We start from the raw sequence: 19,254 nt of genomic DNA on the forward strand, positions 1-19,254 counted from the left end.
CCCACGGACCTCCCGGTCGCGACAGAGCTTGGGCGCGAACCCAAAGTCTCTGGTGGCACAGCTAGCGCTGCGATGCAGTGCCCTAGACCACTGCGCCACGAGTATTTGATACATAATTAAGTAATTAATTAGCATTTTATTGCATGACATAAGTATTTGATATCAGAAAAACAGAACTTAATATTTGGTACAGAAACCTTTGTTTGCAATTACAGAGATCATACGTTTCCTGTAGTTCTTGACCAGGTTTGCCCACACTGCAGCAGGGATTTTGGACCACTACTCCATACAGACCTTCTCCAGATCCTTCAGGCTTCGGGGCTGTCGCTGGGCAATACGGACTTTCAGCTCCCTCCAAAGATTTTCTATTGTCTGGAGACTGGCTAGGCCACTCCAGGACCTTGAGATGCTTCTTACGGAGCCACTCCTTAGTTTCCCTGGCTGTGTGTTTTGGGTTGTTGTCACGCTGGAAGACCCAGCCACGACCCATCTTCAATGCTCTTACTGGGGGAAGGAGGTTGTTGGCCAAGATCTCGCGATACATGGCCCCATCCATCCTCCCCTCAATACGGTGCAGTCGTCCTGTCCCCTTTGCAGAAAAGCATCCCCAAAGAATGATGTTTCCACCTCCATGCTTCATGGTTGGGATGGATTTCTTGAGGTTGTACTCATCCTTCTTCCTCTAAACATGGCAGGTGGAGTTTAGACCAAAAAGCTCTATTTTTGTCTCATCAGACCACATGACCTTCTCCCATTCCTCCTGTGGATCATCCAGATGGTCATTGGCAAACTTCAGACGGGCCTGGACATGCGCTGGCTTGTGCAGGGGGACCTTGCGTGTGCTGTAGGATTTTAATCCATGACGGCGTAGTGTGTTACTAATGGTTTTCTTTGAGACTGTGGTCCCAGCTCTCTTCAGGTCATTGACCAGGTCCTGCCATGTAGTTCTGGGCTGATCCCTCACCTTCCTCATGATCATTGATGCCCCATGAGGTGAGATCTTGCATGGAGCCCCAGACCGAGGGTGATTGACCGTCATCTTGAACTTCTTCCATTTTCTAATAATTGCGCCAACAGTTGTTGCCTTCTCACCAAGCTGCTTGCCTGTTGTCCTGTAGCCCATCCCAGCCTTGTGCAGGTCTACAATTTTATCCCTGATGTCCTTCCAAAGCTCTCTGGTATTGCCCATTGTGGAAAGGTTGGAGTCTGTTGATTGAGTGTGTGGACAGGTGTCTTTTATACAGGTAACGAGTTCAAACAGATGCAGTTAATACAGGTAATGAGTGTAGAACAGGAGAGCTTCTTAAAGAAAAACTAACAGGTGTGTGAGAGCCAGAATTCATACTGGTTGGTAGGTGATCAAATACTTATGTCATGCAATAAAATGCTAATTAATTACTTAAATCATACAATGGTGATTTTCTGGATTTTTGTTTTAGATTCCGTCTCTCACAGTTGAAGTGTATCTATGATTTTTTTAAATGACAGACCTCTACATGCTTTGTAAGTAGGAAACACTGCCGATTTTTCAGGTTATCAAATACTTGTTCTCCCCACTGTATGTGTCTGTTACTTGAACTCTGTGAAGCATTTATTTGGGCTGCAATTTCTGAGGCTGGTAACTCGAATTAACTCTAATCCGCTGTAGCAGAGGTAACTCTGGGTCTTCCTTCCCTGTGGCGGTCCTCGTGAGAGCCGGTTTCATCATAGCGCTTGATGGTTTTTGCGACTGCGCTTGTAGATATTTGAAAGTTATTGACATTTTCTGGATTGATGTACCTTCATGTCTTAAAGTAGTAATGTACTGTTGTTTCTCTTTGCTTATTTGAGCAGTTCCTCCCATGATATGGACTTGGTATTGTACCAAATAGGGCTATCTTGTGTATACCACCACTACCTTGTCACAACACAACTGATTGGCTCAAACACATTAAAAAGGAAAGAAATTCCACAAAATAACTTTTAACAAGGCACACCTGTTAATTGAAATGAATGGTTGGTTGAGAGAATGCCATGAGTGTGCAAAGCTGTCGTCAAGGCAAAGGGTGGCTACTTTGAAGAATCTCAAATTTAAAATAAATTTTGATTTTTTAAAAACAATTTGTTGTAAACTACATGATTACAAATGTGTTATTTCATAGTTTTGATGTCTTCACTATTATTCTACAAAGTAGAAAATAGTAAAAATAAAGAAAAACCCTGGAATGAGTAGGTGTGTCCTAACTTTTGACTGGTACTGTATATATAGTATTTCTAATTTTTAAAGGGTTTTATATGGTGTCAAAGTTCAGGGACAGCATTACCACCATAATTCGGGAATGATCGACTAACTATTAGGGAATGGAACCAGAGAGGAAGCTTGTGTAACCTTTCTCACACCACTACAGTATTCATTTCAACAGACCCTGTTGCTCCCAAGGATGAACTAGACTTGTGGAGGTCTACAGTTTTTTTCTGAGGTCTTGGCTGATTTCTTTTGATTTTCCCATGATGTCAAGCAAAGAGGCACGGAGTTTGAAGCTAGGCCTTGAAATACATGCACAGGTACATCTCCAATTGACTCAAATGATGTCAATTAGCCCATCAGAAGCTTTTAAAGCCATGACATAATTTTCTGAAATTTTCCATGTTTCATGAGCTGAAATAAAAGATCCCAGAAATGTTCCATTTGCACTAAAAGCATATTTCTCTCAAATGTTGTGCACAAATTTGTTTACATCCCTGGTTGTGAGCATTTCTCCTTTGCCAAGATAATCCATCCACCTGACAGGTGTGGCATATCAAGAAGCTGAATAAACAGCATGATCATAAAACAGGTGCACTTTGTACTGGAGACAATAAAAGGCCACTCTAAAATGTGCAGTTTTGTCACACAACACAATCCAACAGATATGTTGTGTGACAAGGTGGAAGGTGACGCGATGGTCCTTTGTGGGCAAATTTTGTCATCAAACTTTGTCATCAAAGTCTGGCATTCTCTGGATTTCTAGTGCTTTCAAGACAACTGGGAACTCTGAAAAAACAATGTTGAATCGTGTGATCTTCAGGTCAGAGCTCTAGAATGAGGCCAGAGTTCCCGACTTGGAATTCGGAGTTGGATGACCATTCAAAACATATTTTCCCAGTCAGAGCAACACAAAAAAATTCCCAGTTGTCTTGAGCTCACTAAAGTCTGAGATTTCCCAGTTTCCAGTTGTTTTGAAAGCGACAGAAGTCATGCTGGATTGACAGCATGGCCAATGTTGAATGTTTATCCTTAAAAGAGACGGCTTGGTTGGGTTGTGTATTGGAGGACTCATGACTTTCAACCTTAGTCTCTCCCGAGACTGTACGGGAGTTGTAGCGATGAGACAAGATAGTAGCTACTAAACAATTGGATACCACGAAATTGGGGAGAAAAAGGGGTAAAAATTCAAAAACATATATTTTTTTTAAATAAAAAATAAAAGAGACCCTTAAACCCAGACTTGGAACACACTTCCACTCCACTGAATAGCTGGCTAGGGATTGTTTTGCAATGCTTGCAGTTAGCCACTGATTCCTTCCAAACCACTCATTGTTTAATTAGCGATTTCCAACTTGTTGTGTAATGTTTATGTCCAATGGCCAATGAGCACTAATAAGTTTTATCTATAATTTCTCTTCATAATTTCTCTTCATATGACAAGGATTCATGATGATGGCTGCTAGCTTGCTAGCTAAGATTTTGAAAGTATGATGTTGACACAATCTGTCCAATCAAAGCTACTGTAGATTTAACAATGACCTTGAGCCTTCTTGGATGGGCACTTCTAATTTAACTCCATGGCAGCATCCAAGGGGCTTGAATTTTCGAGCTCTTCCCGTAGATTTTGTGGTGACGTAGTGTCCCCATGAGTGACAGAACACTGAGCCAATCATGGCACAACTAGAGAACATTACCAACTCATACACGCCATATTTTCCTCTGGCTGCCCCACCACCACAGAAAACACTGAGCTAGGCTGAAACACCTGCATTCTGGAGCTGCCTTACTCAAGAAGCAAAAAAGAGACCATGTTTGTATGCAGCTTTGTTAACTTGATGTTGTAGTTTTTTTACAAACTGATATGTGACATGTATTAATGCCAAAATAACATGCAAAACAGGCATTTTTTAAATAATTACAATTTTTTTTTAAGTGTATACAGTACCAGTCAAACGTTTGGACTCAAACACAAACACACCTCCAGGCTGTGTAAAGGCTATTTGACCAAGAAGGAGAGTGATGGAGTGCTGCATATCAGATGACCTGTCCACCACAATCACCCAACCTCACCCCAATTGAGATGGTTTGGGATGAGTTGGACCGCAGAGTGAAGGAAAAGCAGCTAACAAGTGCTCAGCATATATGCAAACTCCTTCAAGCCAGTTGGAAAAGCATTCCAGGTGAAGCTGGTTTAGAGAATTCCAAGAGTGTGCAAAGCTGTCATCAAGGCAAAGGGCGGCTATTTGAAGAATCTCAAATATTAAATATATTTTAATTTATTAAATATATTTATTAAATATATTTTAATTTGACTGGTACTGTGTGTGTGTGTATATATATATATATGTGTGTATATATATATATATATATTTATTTATATTTATATTTATAGTGTGGTATACTGTAGCATTGTATTGATGTATTAATGTTGATTGTTTTCTGCCCAAGGACTACAGATGAAAATTAGCTATCTAGCTAAATCTTGTGCAATGGAATGTTGTACACGATCCCTTACAAATAAACGTGATAATAATAATGCTTTGGTTTTAACAGTCACATTAGAGGACAAAGATGACTATTTCGTAAATATCTCTAGTGCTGCTGATAATCCTCTAGCTTTGACCTATTTCTCTTCCTAAAAAGCTACCCAGACGGAGGGTAAATTAATGACAATACAAAAATAAGAATTTTAAAGCCAAAGCTTTTTACAGTGCAGCAAGATAATCTTAGGTTAAAGTTCATCTCTAAAATCAATTCTGGATTGTCCTCAACATGAAATCAGATTTTTTCCCCTGGCAGATTACTTCAAAAATCACCATCGGCCACCAGTTTCTGATCAAATAAGTCTAATAAATCCACAGCAAGGAGACGAGTGTGCGGCAGACTTCCATGATCATTTGTATGGTTAGAGAAGCAAAAGTAGTTGTAGGGTACTAAAGTATATAATGACATCATCATGTTCTGTCCCCATCTCCTCCAGCTGTTGGGAGCTCAGTACAGTGATGTGTTTAATTACACACTGTGGGATATCCCCTCTTTTCCCTTTATTCAACACATGGTAGCTGTGTGGCCATGGTTTCGTCCCAAATGCACCCTATTCCCTATATAGGGCACAACTGTTGACCAGAGCCCTCCAGGGCCCATAGGGCTCTGGTCAAAAGTAGTGCACTGTATAGGGGAAAGGGTGCCAGCTTTATCGGGCCACGGTCTGGCGGGTTTTATAAGCAGAAAGAGTTGAAGCTTTGGGAGCTGTATCATAGCCTTGGACAGGCCAGCAGCAGGTTGGACACGCTTCTGTCACTTCCGGAGAGCGAGAGACAACGGCTCGCCCAGGATTAACTGGGGTAGAGAGAGGATTACGTTCTTCTCTCCTTTCTTTCCGGCTCGCTACGTAGTAAAAGCACAGACCTGTTACCAGCAGATCCCCTGGGGATTCTCACTCTGCGGCAAAAATCGGTGAACTGTATTATACAGATGACAAATCCTCCTCTGGAGCTAAATATTAAGGGTTGAGGAAGCGGGTCAAAGGGACTGCAAGAAAGGAGACCACAGAGGTAAGTAGTGCGCACGCAGGAATGTGTGTTAAGTCTTTTATAGTTGGCACCGAGCCCAGATACAGTAGACTCTCACTCTGACAGTTTTCAGGATTTTCATTGTTTTCCCATCAAGGGGATCCACTGTTTTTAATCCAAGTATTACTACATAGTAGAGTCAATTGACGCACCCATCCGTCAATCTATCCGCACCCATCCGTCAAGTAACATGATGAAAAATGCTCATACTTCGGTTTAAGATGTAACACGACATCACCAGTATTGTTTTTTATTTCTGTTAATGGGTGACATTGACCCACACAGGGACATGGGAACACGTAGAATACGGAATTAGAAGAGACAGTGCTTAAGTGTGCCATTGACCTTTGAACCCTGAGTTTATTTCACACTCAGGGCATTTAAATTACCCCTAGGGCTTTTAACGTGTGACAGTGGAGGTTGTTTTTACCTGGGAAGTTATTAACACCTCGTTGACATCCATCATAGCAGAACTGATGACTATGTACTATACATGGAGTCTTTTTATTCAGGATAAATTATATGTTATTGTTATCTAAAATGTGTACGAAGATTAGATGTTATCATTCAGATTTTAGTAAGCAAGATTATAAAAAAATAAAAATACAATTATATTAAAATTTTCTTTGTTCATTTCTCTCTTTCCAATGTCTGGGTTGGGGTGAATTTCCAGCAGTCAGTGCTGGGTGATCACCATGAGGCAGGCTGTGGAAGCCGAGAGGGTGATGTCGTCCCCTAGACCGAGTGACCATGGTCAGTAATAGGAAACATCCTCTCTCTCAACCTCTAGCTGATGGCAATGCACTTCTCTCCTGTATGTTGTGATAATCCTATGGTTGTTCATCTTTACGATTTACGTTTTTGTTGCTGTTTTCCTCCAGGCCTAAGGCAGATCCTGTCTGACGTGGTAGAGGAGGTGAAACATTCCATCAATAAGGAAATCAACGGGGCAAAGCTCCTAAACAGCCTCCTCAACGCCCCAAGGCTTAAGTCTCTGCTCCAAGTTAGTCTGGGAGTCTAGTTTGTGATATACTCTCATCTGGGGTTTAGGAAAACTGTATTTCACCATATCTCTACGTTCTCTCAGTCTCTGCTCCACCCAGTGAGTGGAGGGTGTCTCTGACTTGTGTTTGTCCATACTCTTGTCTTGTTCTGGGTGTAGGTTTTAACCTTTTCTCTGTCTCTGCACCACCCAGGTGTATGAGTGTCTGCGGCAACACCAGAGAGAGTCAGCTGCTCCCTTCCTACCCTACACAACACAGCTCATCCAACAGGTAGGACCTTTCCCTCTACTGCTTTGCCTCCTTCCCTCTTTGGCTTGTCAGAAGTGTCAGTCCTGTCCTGTGTCTACTCTGCTGCTGTCTGTGTTCCAACCCGTCTTTCTGCTTCTCTTCTAGATTCTGTCTGACCTGAGAACAGTTCGGAACATTTCTGCTGAGGCCAGGGAGCTTTACAGTCTCCTCAGGGGACCACATTTCCAGGTGAGAGATCCTGAGGCAACAAGGGCTCCTATGATCCTAAACTTTGTATCTGTTGTTGCAGTAACTAAGGTCTTCTGGGTTGTGTGAGTTATTTATGTGTGTTGAGTCTGCCTGAATGAATGAATGTACTTAATAGTTGTGCTCTGTCCTAGGCTCTGACATCAGCCCATGATACGGTGGCCCAGAAGGACTATGACCCTGTGCTGCCTCCTATCCCTGACAACCTCGCTGACGATGAGGAGGCCATGAGGATAGTCTGTCTGGTGAAGAACAAGCAGCAGCTGGTGAGTCGTGGATTGGATACAACTGAACGTTTTTATTGCAAGGTTACAGAACTGTTGTATTTTATGCACACCGCATGCAAAGCATCAACTCCTGAGGACCTGACAGAAGCTGTAAGAAAGAGCAGATGATGCTTTCATAACATGTCCTTCGTTTGATTGTTAAATTGTGTGACAGATGACTTCAATCAGAGTAATAGTAGTAGAGATGGTTTTAATACTTCAACATTTCAGGATGGCTTATGATTAGTGTCACGATGGGTCAGTTTTGGATACCAAAATATACAATTTCCAGTCACTCAATTTGAACACAAAATGTTTTCCTATAGTTATTAAGCTGTATATACTCGGAAGCTCCTACCCATCCATATCTGACATTGCGACCTCTTTTGGAACCCATTTGGAACAAATCTAAATCCAATCCTGGTGGCAGACAGTTTTAGCAGTACCCTGTGTACCCAGATTCCTATTTCAGGGCTATAGAGGTATCTGTGGTCTCAGACAGAGGTAATCTTGTCTAGCCCTGTCTCTCCCCCTGAAAGAGGAGCTCGGGAGAGGGGATCCGCAGTCGCTGGGATACCCTGAGGAAGATGACCCGCCGAAGGCTGATCCACGGTGGGGCCAGGGCTGTGGAGGGCCCCTGGCACGGTGTGGGGACTCTGGGGGACGTAGTGCCCGGGGAGCGACCAGTCATGCCCAGCACAAGGAGAGTCAGCTACCCACCAGCTGAATTGCTATCTTCTGCGGGTCCACCACCCCTGGGCAAGCCCTGCGCTCCACATTTTAAGCCAATGAGTAACTGCAGAACATACCAGACTGATGAACTCTGGAAAGAAGGTCTTAATCGCTCTGCCCCCTCGGTCTGTAGCTCTGTCCTGATTGGTAAGAACTACAGTTGAAAAGACCCTGAAAACAATATGATGCAATACTGTATCTACTGCCATGAGTTGTACAGTGCTGTACACTGCAATACATATCAGTTCAGTACATTGTAATACAACACAATGGAACTTCTACTCTAATTCAGGCTAATAGATTACCTTTTTCCAACCTCTCTCTCCTCCCTGCTTCTGGAGATAATGTGATCGAGGAGCTAGACAGCGACGAAGACAGAGAGTCAGCCAACACCCTGTCCCCTCTCCCACACCACGATCCACCCCTCCAGCCCCGGACTCTCACCCCTCCCTGCATGGCTGCATACCATCTCTCCATGGGTGACTACCACCATTCCCCTGGAACTCCTCCACGGTTCCGGAGCTACAGCGTCAGTCCCCGGGTGCGCACGGCTCCCCCCAGCCCCATGCAGCATCGGCGGGTAGATGAGATGCCTCTCAACCCCCCTGTGGAGCTGGCTAAGCAGAAGAGCCTGGATGAGTTGAGGTCCACGGTGCAGCAGGCTGCCAGCTCTATGGAGCGCAGCACCAATGATGTCCGGCTGCTGGGGCAGAAGATGGCCGCCGCCACAGAGCGCATGTCTGAGAGTGTCCAGGAGAATGCCCAGGCCCTGACGCTGCTGGCCCAGGTGGTGAGCAGACTGCAGACACTCATCGCTGCCAGCAGGGCGGTAGCAGATACACCGGAACCACACAGAGGAACCAGCAGCAGTAGCCTGCCAGTCAACATATCAGCCAGGGTACAAGAACACACAGCCAGCAGCTTGAAGACTCAGACATCCCTTTCACACCAGTCCAGAGTATGCTCCCTGTCCTCCTCTTCCTCCTCCTCCTCCTCCTCCAGCTCCTTCACTGGCTCTATGGATGGCATATCCACATCCCAGGGGAAGATCTCTCAGCCTCGGTCCCCAGCCTGTAATGGGTCACCCAAAGTAGGGTCGAAGACCAGGGTTCCGCCTATGTCTCCCAAAAAGCATGTTGGTGCTTCCCCCACATCTCAAAAGAAGCATGTGGAACCCCAGCCCCAGCAACCCCATCTCTACAACTGCCTCTCAACACCTCCACCACCTGCCCCACCCGCCCCCAACCACAACAAGACTGGCTGCTGCTCCAGCTCCAGCCAGGGGAAGAAGAAGAAGAAGAGGAAGTGAACCAGCCAGGAGGACAGTGGTGTTCTGGTATCTTCAGGAGATCTTATATTCCTCTGCTTCAGGGAATGGTCCTCTCCTCAAGATTCCCTCAGAGATCTCGGCTTCAAAAGGCATTTAACCTTCTTGTTATCTTCATCACCATCATGTCACCCCCCCATTCATCCCGCAATTGTTATGTGTTAGCTATGTTCACTGTTGCGTTTCCATCCTCAAGCCGTCCATCTGTGTTTCATGCTACTCTGTTTCCCGAATGTCATCTGTTATTTTCACATGATTTCATTTTGTAATTGTAAATAAAGCATGTCCATTATTCCTTGATGACTCATGATGTTTTCATCTCATATCACATGACACCCTCCATAACCTGTAATTGGCCAAATGTGTCATTGTTGCTGTTCCACCCCAGCGATAATTCTCCGTTTGCAGTGAGCTCCAAAGGTATTTTGACAGTGACACAATTTTTGTTGTTTTGACTTTGTTCTCCAGCACTTTGGATTTGAAATGATACAATGAGGTTGAAGTGCAGACTTGTCAGCTTTAATTTGAGGGTATTTTCATCCATATCGGGTGAATCGTTTAGAAATTACAGCAGTTTTTGCACATTCGCTTTTGTGTATTAAAGTAGTAAAAAGTGAAGTATTTGGTCCCAAATTCAATGACTACATCAAGCTTGTGAGTCTAAACATTTGTTGGATGCATTTCCTGTTTGTAATGTTTGTGTTTCATATTATTCTGTGCCCAATAGAAGAATGGTAAATAATGTATTGTGTCATTTTGGAGTCACTAGTATTGTAAATAAGAATATAATGTTTTTAAACACTTGTACATTAATGTGGATGCTAACATGATTAACGATAATCCTGAATGAATCATGAATAATGATGAGTGAGAAAGCTAGATGCACAACTATGGTATTTGTGCATCTGCAAATTTAAGCTGACAGTCTGCACTTTAACCTCATAATCATTGCATCATTTAAAAACCAAAGTGCTGGAGTACAGAGCCAAAGCAACTAAACATTTGCCAAAGTTCCAATACTTTTGGAGCTCACTCTATGTATGAGAGCTACAGGAAAAGGTTATAACCCTGGATTCATGTCCCCTCTGTCTCTCTCTTAGGGAGCCACGATAAAGCGAAATGGGATAACAGGGGAGATCTTTGGCACGGATGATCCATGGAGGACTGGCGGACCGTGGCGGTGAGACCACCTCTCTCTCTCTCTCACTCTGCCTTTAATCTGTTTCTTCTTTCTCATTTGTGCCCTCCCCCCTCTCCCTCTAGGTCTGCTGCATGCAGGGGACAGGATCACAGAGGTGAATGGCTAATCTGTAGATGGCCTGGAGCCTGAGCAGGTCATTGAGACACTGGTGAGTAGCAGAACACTGCCTGGCTGCCCAAACATGCAAACATTTCACACAGTCAACACAGATAGTGTCTGTAGTACGTCTTTATCCACCAGTGATGTACATTGTGTGTTTATCTGTCTTTGGACCCACAGGCCCGGTCTCAAGGCACTCTCGTGTTCAAAGTGGTTCCCATCACAGATAAACCAGTCAGCAACCAGACGATAGTGAGTAATGGCATGTTTACCGACCTACCCTTCCCTGGTAACAGTATCAGACAAGTCATGTAAGCTGATTGAACCATAATGGCACCAAAACCAAAGTCTTTCTCTTGACAATAGGAGGTTACTATTACCAAGAAAACCTATGGCTCAGTTCCTGTCTTCAGTGTTGTAGTAAAGATATTTTCATTGCATTGTCCTTGTGTCTTGTTATCTGTTGTATTGTGTTTCCTGGTGTCCCAGCTGTATGTGCTTGTCATGGCAGACTACAGTCCCCAGCAGGACCCGGCCATTCCCTGCGCCGAGGCAGGTATGGACTTCAGGAAGGGAGACCTGCTGGAGATCGTGGACCAGTCAGACACCCTCTGGTGGCAGGCCAAGAAACTACCCAGCACCTCGGCCTGCGCTGGACTTATCCCCTCCACCAACCTGCTCAGGAGGAAAGAAAGAGTTCTGGTGGTCTCAGCCCTACCAGCCTGCATCAAACCCTGTGAGTAGAGTTCCCTACTCATCTTTACATCTGGCTTTTCAGCTCTTGTAGACCAAATTATAAGCAGCTGGTAACAATTATTACTGTATATCCATAACAGTAATACACATGCCAATGATCTTATTCCTCTTGCTTACCTGAATTGAGCACTGTGAATGAAAGTAAGAACTATGATCCTTTTTTATGGTGCCAGTTCTCAATTTGAGGCAGTTATTGTTACACTACATGACCAAAAGTACAGTATGTGTACACCTGCTTGTCGAACATCTCATTCCAAAATCATGGACATTATATGGAGTTGGTCTCCCCTTTGCTGCTATAACATCCTCCACTCTTCTGGGAATGCTTTCCACTAGATGTTGGAACATTACTGTGGGGACTTGCTTCCATTCAGCCACAAGAGCATTAGTGAGGTCGGGCACTGATGTTGGGCTCGCAGTCGGCGTTCCAATTCATCCCAAAGGTGTTCAATAGGATTGAGGTCAGGTCTTTGTGCAGGCCAGTCAAGTTCTTCCACACCGATCTTGAACAACCATTTCTGTATGGACCTGACTTTCTGCAAGGGGGTATTGTCATGGTGAAACAGGAAAGGGCCTTCTCCAAACTGTTGTCACAAAGTTGGAAGCACAGAACCATCTAGAATGTCATTGAATGCTGTAGCGTTAAGATTTCCCTTCACTGGAACTAAGGGGCATAGCCCGAACAATGAAAAACAGCCCCAGACCAATATTCCTTATCCACCAAACTTTACAGTGGACACTATGCATTGGAGCAGGTAGCGTTCTCCTGGCATCTGCCAAACCCAGATTTGTCTGTCAGAGTCCAATAGCAGCGAGCTTTACAGCTGACTCGTTGCATTGCGCATGGTGATCTTAGGCTTGTGTGCAGCTGCTCAGCCTTGGAAAGTAATTTCCTGAAGCTCCCGACGAACAATTCTTCTGCTGACAGTTCTTCCAGAGGAAGTTTGGAACTTGGTAGTGTGTGTTGCAACCGAGGACAGGCGATTTTTATGAGCTACGCTCTTCAGCACTAGGGGATCCCGTTCTATGAGCTTGTGTGGCCTAACACTTTGCGGCACGTTGTTGTTCCTAGACGTTTCCACTTCACAGTAACAGCACTTACAGTTGACTGGAGCAGCTCTAGCAGGGCAGAAATTTGATGAACTGACTTGTTGGAAAGGAGGTATCCTATGAAGGTGCCACGTTGAAAGTAACGGAGCTCTTCAGTAAGGCTATTCTACTGCTAATGTTTGTCTATGGAGATTGCATTCAGGTTTCTTCCTAGGTTTTGGCCTTTCTAGGGAGTTTTTCCTAGCCACCGTGCTTCTACACCTGCATTGCTTGCTGTTTGGGGTTTTAGGCTGGGTTTCTGTACAGCACTTTGAGATATCAGCTGATGTATGAAGGGCTATATAAATACATTTGATTTGATTTGACATGGGTCAATTGAGAACTAATTCTCATTTTCAATGAAGACCTGGCCAAGATGCAACTGAGGTCAACACAGTGCTAACTCCACAATAGGGCCAAGTCAATGATGAAGCCTGAAATGTGGCAAAAGGTCGCAAAGTTCAAGGGGGCCGAATACTTTCGCAAGGCACTGTATATCTAGTGCATTTCATTATTGACTTTGCACTGATCTGTCATACTTGGCTTTTTCAGAGAAAGACCTGATGGCCATTGATGAAAAGTGTGATGAAGCTGGTAAGATTTCCCGAATTTCCTCTACAATGAATCATATTGTTTCACTCATTTGTTTACTTCAAGATTTGGTGGATTTTTTTGTATGTTTTTCTTCTATTTTCTAAGAGATGAGGAAGATTTTGAATCTTTTAGGTAAGTCTTTGTTGAAGTAAGTTATTCATGTAGCCTGTGGTATACAAAATACAGTATCACTCAACTATAACACTGTTCACTTTATCTCAATCATTTCTGAATTACAATTTGGAATGTGAGAGGAGCTAAGAGAAGTTGAACATGACTTGCTCTCCTTTGATCTCAATTAGAATCAACTCCAACACCATGTCTAGTGACATACACATTCATCCCATTATCATGCTCTCCCCCTCCCTTTTCCCCCCGCTCCTAGAGGAGGGTGCTACGTCTGTGCCGGCGCCAGTCCCTAAGCACTGGTTCCAGTCAGCAGTCCTGCTACACCCGCTGCTCCGGCAGCTGCTACAGTGCCCTCAACAACCCATACGAAGAGGTGGTACGATACCAGTGCAACCCGCAGGACAAGCACCGCCTGGTCACCCTGGTGGGTAAATTCACCAGTCTGGCACTAACCAGCTACACAAATAGATTGGCACAAGATTCAAATATGTATTGACTGCCATGAGTATGTGCTAACGCGTAAATGGTTCTGTGGCCAATAATGCAGTATGATTCATGTTGTCACTGTTTTTGTACATGGGCAGTGTGCCTCTACTTGTATTGGCGCAGAATATGTGTGACGACATGACAGAGACCTCACAAGTGTGTTCTTCTCCCTCAGGTCCCTCTGGCATTGGAGTGAGCGAACTTCGCAGGCGGTTAATCGAAATCAATCCAGTGACCTTTCAAGGGGCCGTGCCTCGTAAGTAAACCACCTAACCTCTGTGAACCTGACAGTCTATTTGACTTTCTTCCATTGTTGACATGGATACAATCAATGTCTTATTTGATGTCGTCCTATGATGTCTTGATATGATGATATGACGTCTTGTCTTCTTCCTATGATGTCATCTGAAATATTTGTCCTTCCTGCTCCAGACACAACACGAGCCGCTAAGAGCCATGAGGAGTCTGATAAAGAGTATCACTTCATCAACAGAGAACTGTTTGAGAACATGGTTTACAACAACAAGTAAGTACTCACTGAATAACAGCTTATCACTTTCCTCTCACAAACACATGAATGGGGACAAAGAGGATTAAGTAAGTTAATAACATTGATGTGGACCACCTGATATTAAGCCAGGGTTTTGTGTTGCATTTGTTTTAAACCATGTTTCTGGAAAATGGGGAGTACAAAGGTCATTTCTACAGCACAAGCTTTGACGCTGTGAAGGATGTTTTGAACAGTGGAAGGATCTGTGTCATCGAAATCGAGCCTCATGTGAGTCCTGCTGGGGTTCTTCCCCAGTGGGGCTTCATCATTGACTTGGCCCTATTGTGGAGTTAGCTCTGTGTTGACCTCAGTTGCATCTTGGCCAGGTCTTCATTGAAAATGAGAATTCGTTCTCAATTGACCCATGTCAAATCAAATCAAATATATTTATATAGCCCTTCATACATCAGCTGATATCTCAAAGTGCTGTACAGAAACCCAGCCTAAAACCCCAAACAGCAAGCAATGCAGGTGTAGAAGCACGGTGGCTAGGAAAAACTCCCTAGAAAGGCCAAAACCTAGGAAGAAACCTAGAGAGGAACCAGGCTATGTGGGGTGGCCAGTCCTCTTCTGGCTGTGCCGGGTGGAGATTATAACAGAACATGGCCAAGATGTTTAAATGTTCATAAATGACCAGCATGGTCGAATAATAATAAGGCAGAACAGTTGAAACTGGAGCAGCAGCACGGTCAGGTGGACTGGGGACAGCAAGGAGTCATCATGTCAGGTAGTCCTGGGGCATGGTCCTAGGGCTCAAGTCCTCCGAGAGAGAGAGAAAGAAGGGAACCGGCCAGGCAGAGACAGCAAGGGTGGTTCGTTGCTCCATAGCCTTTCCGTTCACCTTCCCACTCCTGGGCCAGACTACACTCAATCATATGACCCACTGAAGAGATGAGTCTTCAGTAAAGACTTAAAGGTTGAGACCGAGTTTGCGTCTCTGACATGGGTAGGCAGACCGTTGCATAAAAATTGAGCTCTATAGGAGAAAGCCCTGCCTCCAGCTGTTTGCTTAAAAATTCTAGGGACAATTAGGAGGCCTGCGTCTTGTGACCGTAGCGTACGTGTAGGTATGTACGGCAGGACCAAATCAGAGAGATAGGTAGGAGCAAGCCCATGTAATGCTTTGTAGGTTAGCAGTAAAACCTTGAAATCAGCCCTTGCTTTGACAGGAAGCCAGTGTAGAGAGGCTAGCACTGGAGTAATATGATCAAATTTTTTGGTTCTAGTCAGGATTCTAGCAGCCATATTTAGCACTAACTGAAGTTTATTTAGTGCTTTATCCGGGTAGCCAGAAAGTAGAGCATTGCAGTAGTCTAACCTAGAAGTGACAAAAGCATGGATTCATTTTTCTGCATCATTTTTGGACAGAAAGATTCTGATTTTTGCAATGTTACGTAGATGGAAAAAAGCTGTCCTTGAAATGGTCTTGATATGTTCTTCAAAAGAGAGATCAGGGTCCAGAGTAACGCCGAGGTCCTTCACAGTTTTATTTGAGACGACTGTACAACCATTAAGATTAACTGTCAGATTCAACAGAAGATCTCTTTGTTTCTTGGGACCTAGAACAAGCATCTCTGTTTTGTCCGAGTTTAAAAGTAGAAAGTTTGCAGCCATCCACTTCCTTATGTCTGAAACACATGCTTCTAGCAAGGGCAATTTTGGGGCTTCGCCATGTTTCATTGAAATGTACAGCTGTGTGTCATCCGCATAGCAGTGAAAGTTAACATTATGTTTTCGAATAACATCCCCAAGAGGTAAAATATATAGTGAAAACAATAGTGGTCCTAAAACGGAACCTTGAGGAACACCGAAATTTACAGTTGATTTGTCAGAGGATAAACTATTCACAGAGACAAACTGATATCTTTCCGACAGATAAGATCTAAACCAGGCCAGAACTTGTCTGTGTAGACCAATTTGGGTTTCCAATCTCTCCAAAAGAATGTGGTAATCGATGGTATCAAAAGCAGCACTAAGGTCTAGGAGCACGAGGACAGATGCAGAGCCTCGGTCCGATGCCATTAAAATGTCATTTACCACCTTCACAAGTGCCGTCTCAGTGCTATGATGGGGTCTAAAACCAGACTGAAGCATTTCGTATACATTGTTTGTCTTCAGGAAGGCAGTGAGTTGCTGCCTTTTCTAAAAATTTTGAGAGGAATGGAAGATTCGATAAAGGCCGATAGTTTTTTATATTTTCTGGGTCAAGGTTTGGCTTTTTCAAGAGAGGCTTTATTACTGCCACTTGTAGTGAGTTTGGTACACATCCGGTGGATAGAGAGCCGTTTATTATGTTCAACATAGGAGGGCCAAGCACAGGAAGCAGCTCTTTCAGTAGTTTAGATGGAATAGGGTCCAGTATGCAGCTTGAAGGTTTAGAGGCCATGATTATTTTCATCATTGTGTCAAGAGATATAGTACTAAAACACTTGAGCGTCTCTCTTGATCCTAGGTCCTGGCAGAGTTGTGCAGACTGAGGACAACTGAGCTTTGAAGGAATACGCAGATTTAAAGAGGAGTCCGTAATTTGCTTTCTAATAATCATAATCTTTTCCTCAAAGAAGTTCATGAATTTATCACTGCTAAAGTGAAAGTCATCCTCTCTTGGGGAATGCTGCTTTTTAGTTAGCTTTGCGACAGTATCAAAAAGGAATTTCAGATTGTTCTTATTTTCCTCAATTAAGTTAGAAAAATAGGATGATCGAGCAGCAGTTAGGGCTCTTCGGTACTGCACGGTACTGTCTTTCCAAGCTAGTCGGAAGACTTCCAGTTTGGTGTGGCGCCATTTCCGTTCCAATTTTCTGGAAGCTTGCTTCAGAGCTCGGGTATTTTCTGTGTACCAGGGAGCTAGTTTCTTATGAGAAATGTTTTTAGGGGTGCAAGTGCGTCTAGGGTATTGCGCAAGGTTAAATTGAGTTCCTCAGTTAGGTGGTTAACTGATTTTTGTCCTCTGGCGTCCTTGGGTAGACAGAGGGAATCTGGAAGGACATCTAGGAATCTTTGTGTTGTCTGTGAATTTATAGCACGACTTTTGATGTTCCTTGGTTGGGGTCTGAGCAGATTATTTGTTGCAATTGCAAACGTAATAAAATGGTGGTCCGATAGTCCAGGATTATGAGGAAAAACATTAAGATCCACAACATTTATTCCATGGGACAAAACTAGGTCCAGCGTATGACTGTGGCAGTGAGTAGGTCCAGAGACATGTTGGACAAAACCCACTGAGTCGATGATGGCTCCGAAAGCCTTTTGGAGTGGGTCTGTGGACTTTTCCATGTGAATATTAAAGTCACCAAACATTAGAATATTATCTGCTATGACTACAAGGTCCGATAGGAATTCAGGGAACTCAGTGAGGAACGCTGTATATGGCCCAGGAGGCCTGTAAACATGTATGTATGATGACTGTCCCGTTTTAGGCCATCCAGTCAGTGAGGACACATGAGCTCAAGGCCTACATCATCTATGTGAAGCCGCCCACCGCAGAACAAATGAAGGAGACCAGAAAGGACACTCAGATCGCCACAAATGACTATGTCAACATCCCTTTCAAAGTAAGCCCTCTTATGGTTTTATTATCATTTCTCCTTTTTTTTATTGACCAAGAAGTCGCTCACGGTTTGAACCTCTTTTTTCCAAAGATACCTGGTAATAATATGCCATCCCTATGGTGATCAAATGGTTGAAATACTGACCATCATGCCATAGTTAAGATAGTGACCAACTGTCATGTTATTCTGTTCCCAACAGGAGGAAGACTTCCAGGAGATTGAGGAGACAGCCAGAAAGATGGAGTTTCACTACTGCTAGTTCTTCGAAAATGTGATGGTGAACGACAGGCTGCAAGACTCCTGTGTTCAGCTACTGAGGGCTGTGAGGTGGGCTCAGGGTGAGACACAGTGGGTTCCTGCCAACTAGATACGACCCACAGAGGAGTTTTGATGAGAAATGAGGAGAGGAGAGAACATAAAAGGATCACAAACAGGGCATCGTAAAAGAGGGAATGGAGAACAACATGGATGTGGAGTGGCTGTCACCTTTGGCTGCTACTTCTGAAGATGCCCTCTGCTCTTCAGTGGAATTTGTTTTAGATTGGATTTCTTGTTTTGTTTTGTTTAGTGTGAGTTTGAGAGACTCATACAGATACTGTCCTTGTGTCTGCTTGAATCTGTTGTTGACTAATTTGCCTATTCAAGGCTATGATGTGGCCAAAAATCTGGATTAAACCAAAAATCATGTGTCTGTTTTTCTCTGAAATTGTGTGCATAGTTGGAGATAATGTATTGATGTGCTACATAGGTATGCTATGAGAGGTTGTAGATTAACTTCTCATCTTTCGTTTACAATCAGAGCAAATAATTGTCCGCGCTGAATTTCTGTATTTTCTTTAATGTTTTTATTTGATTTAATAAAATGAATGTTAATGCCAAAGAACGTATATTCAAGTGCTCTAGATTGGTACGATGTTTCAGTAGGAAGGTGAGCAAGTTAGTGGAGTTGTGTGCTCACCATTTAACACAATGTTTTCATAGTACTGAAGGATACCTTCAGCACAGGCTGTAATCCCAGGCTATTATTATACATAATATTTTTTTGTGTAACATAATGGGATATGGAATAATACTAAAATATGTGATGTATACTGTTACCAATTTTAAAAATACAATTTTATGTGTGAACGCGTGTTATTTAATGTGTTTGTGACTTTTTGTGTCAACATGTGTAGA

General features: G+C 43.6%; 1 pseudogene; it reads left to right on the forward strand.

Annotated features, from left to right (window-relative positions):
- Positions 1 to 5,554: 5,554 nt before the first annotated feature.
- Positions 5,555 to 19,215, forward strand: LOC112266516 (annotated as a pseudogene).
- The last annotated feature ends 39 nt before the right edge of the window (positions 19,216 to 19,254 follow it).

This window comes from Oncorhynchus tshawytscha, linkage group LG14 (genome assembly GCF_018296145.1).
Source record: "Oncorhynchus tshawytscha isolate Ot180627B linkage group LG14, Otsh_v2.0, whole genome shotgun sequence".
Taxonomy (NCBI): Eukaryota; Metazoa; Chordata; class Actinopteri; order Salmoniformes; family Salmonidae; genus Oncorhynchus; species Oncorhynchus tshawytscha.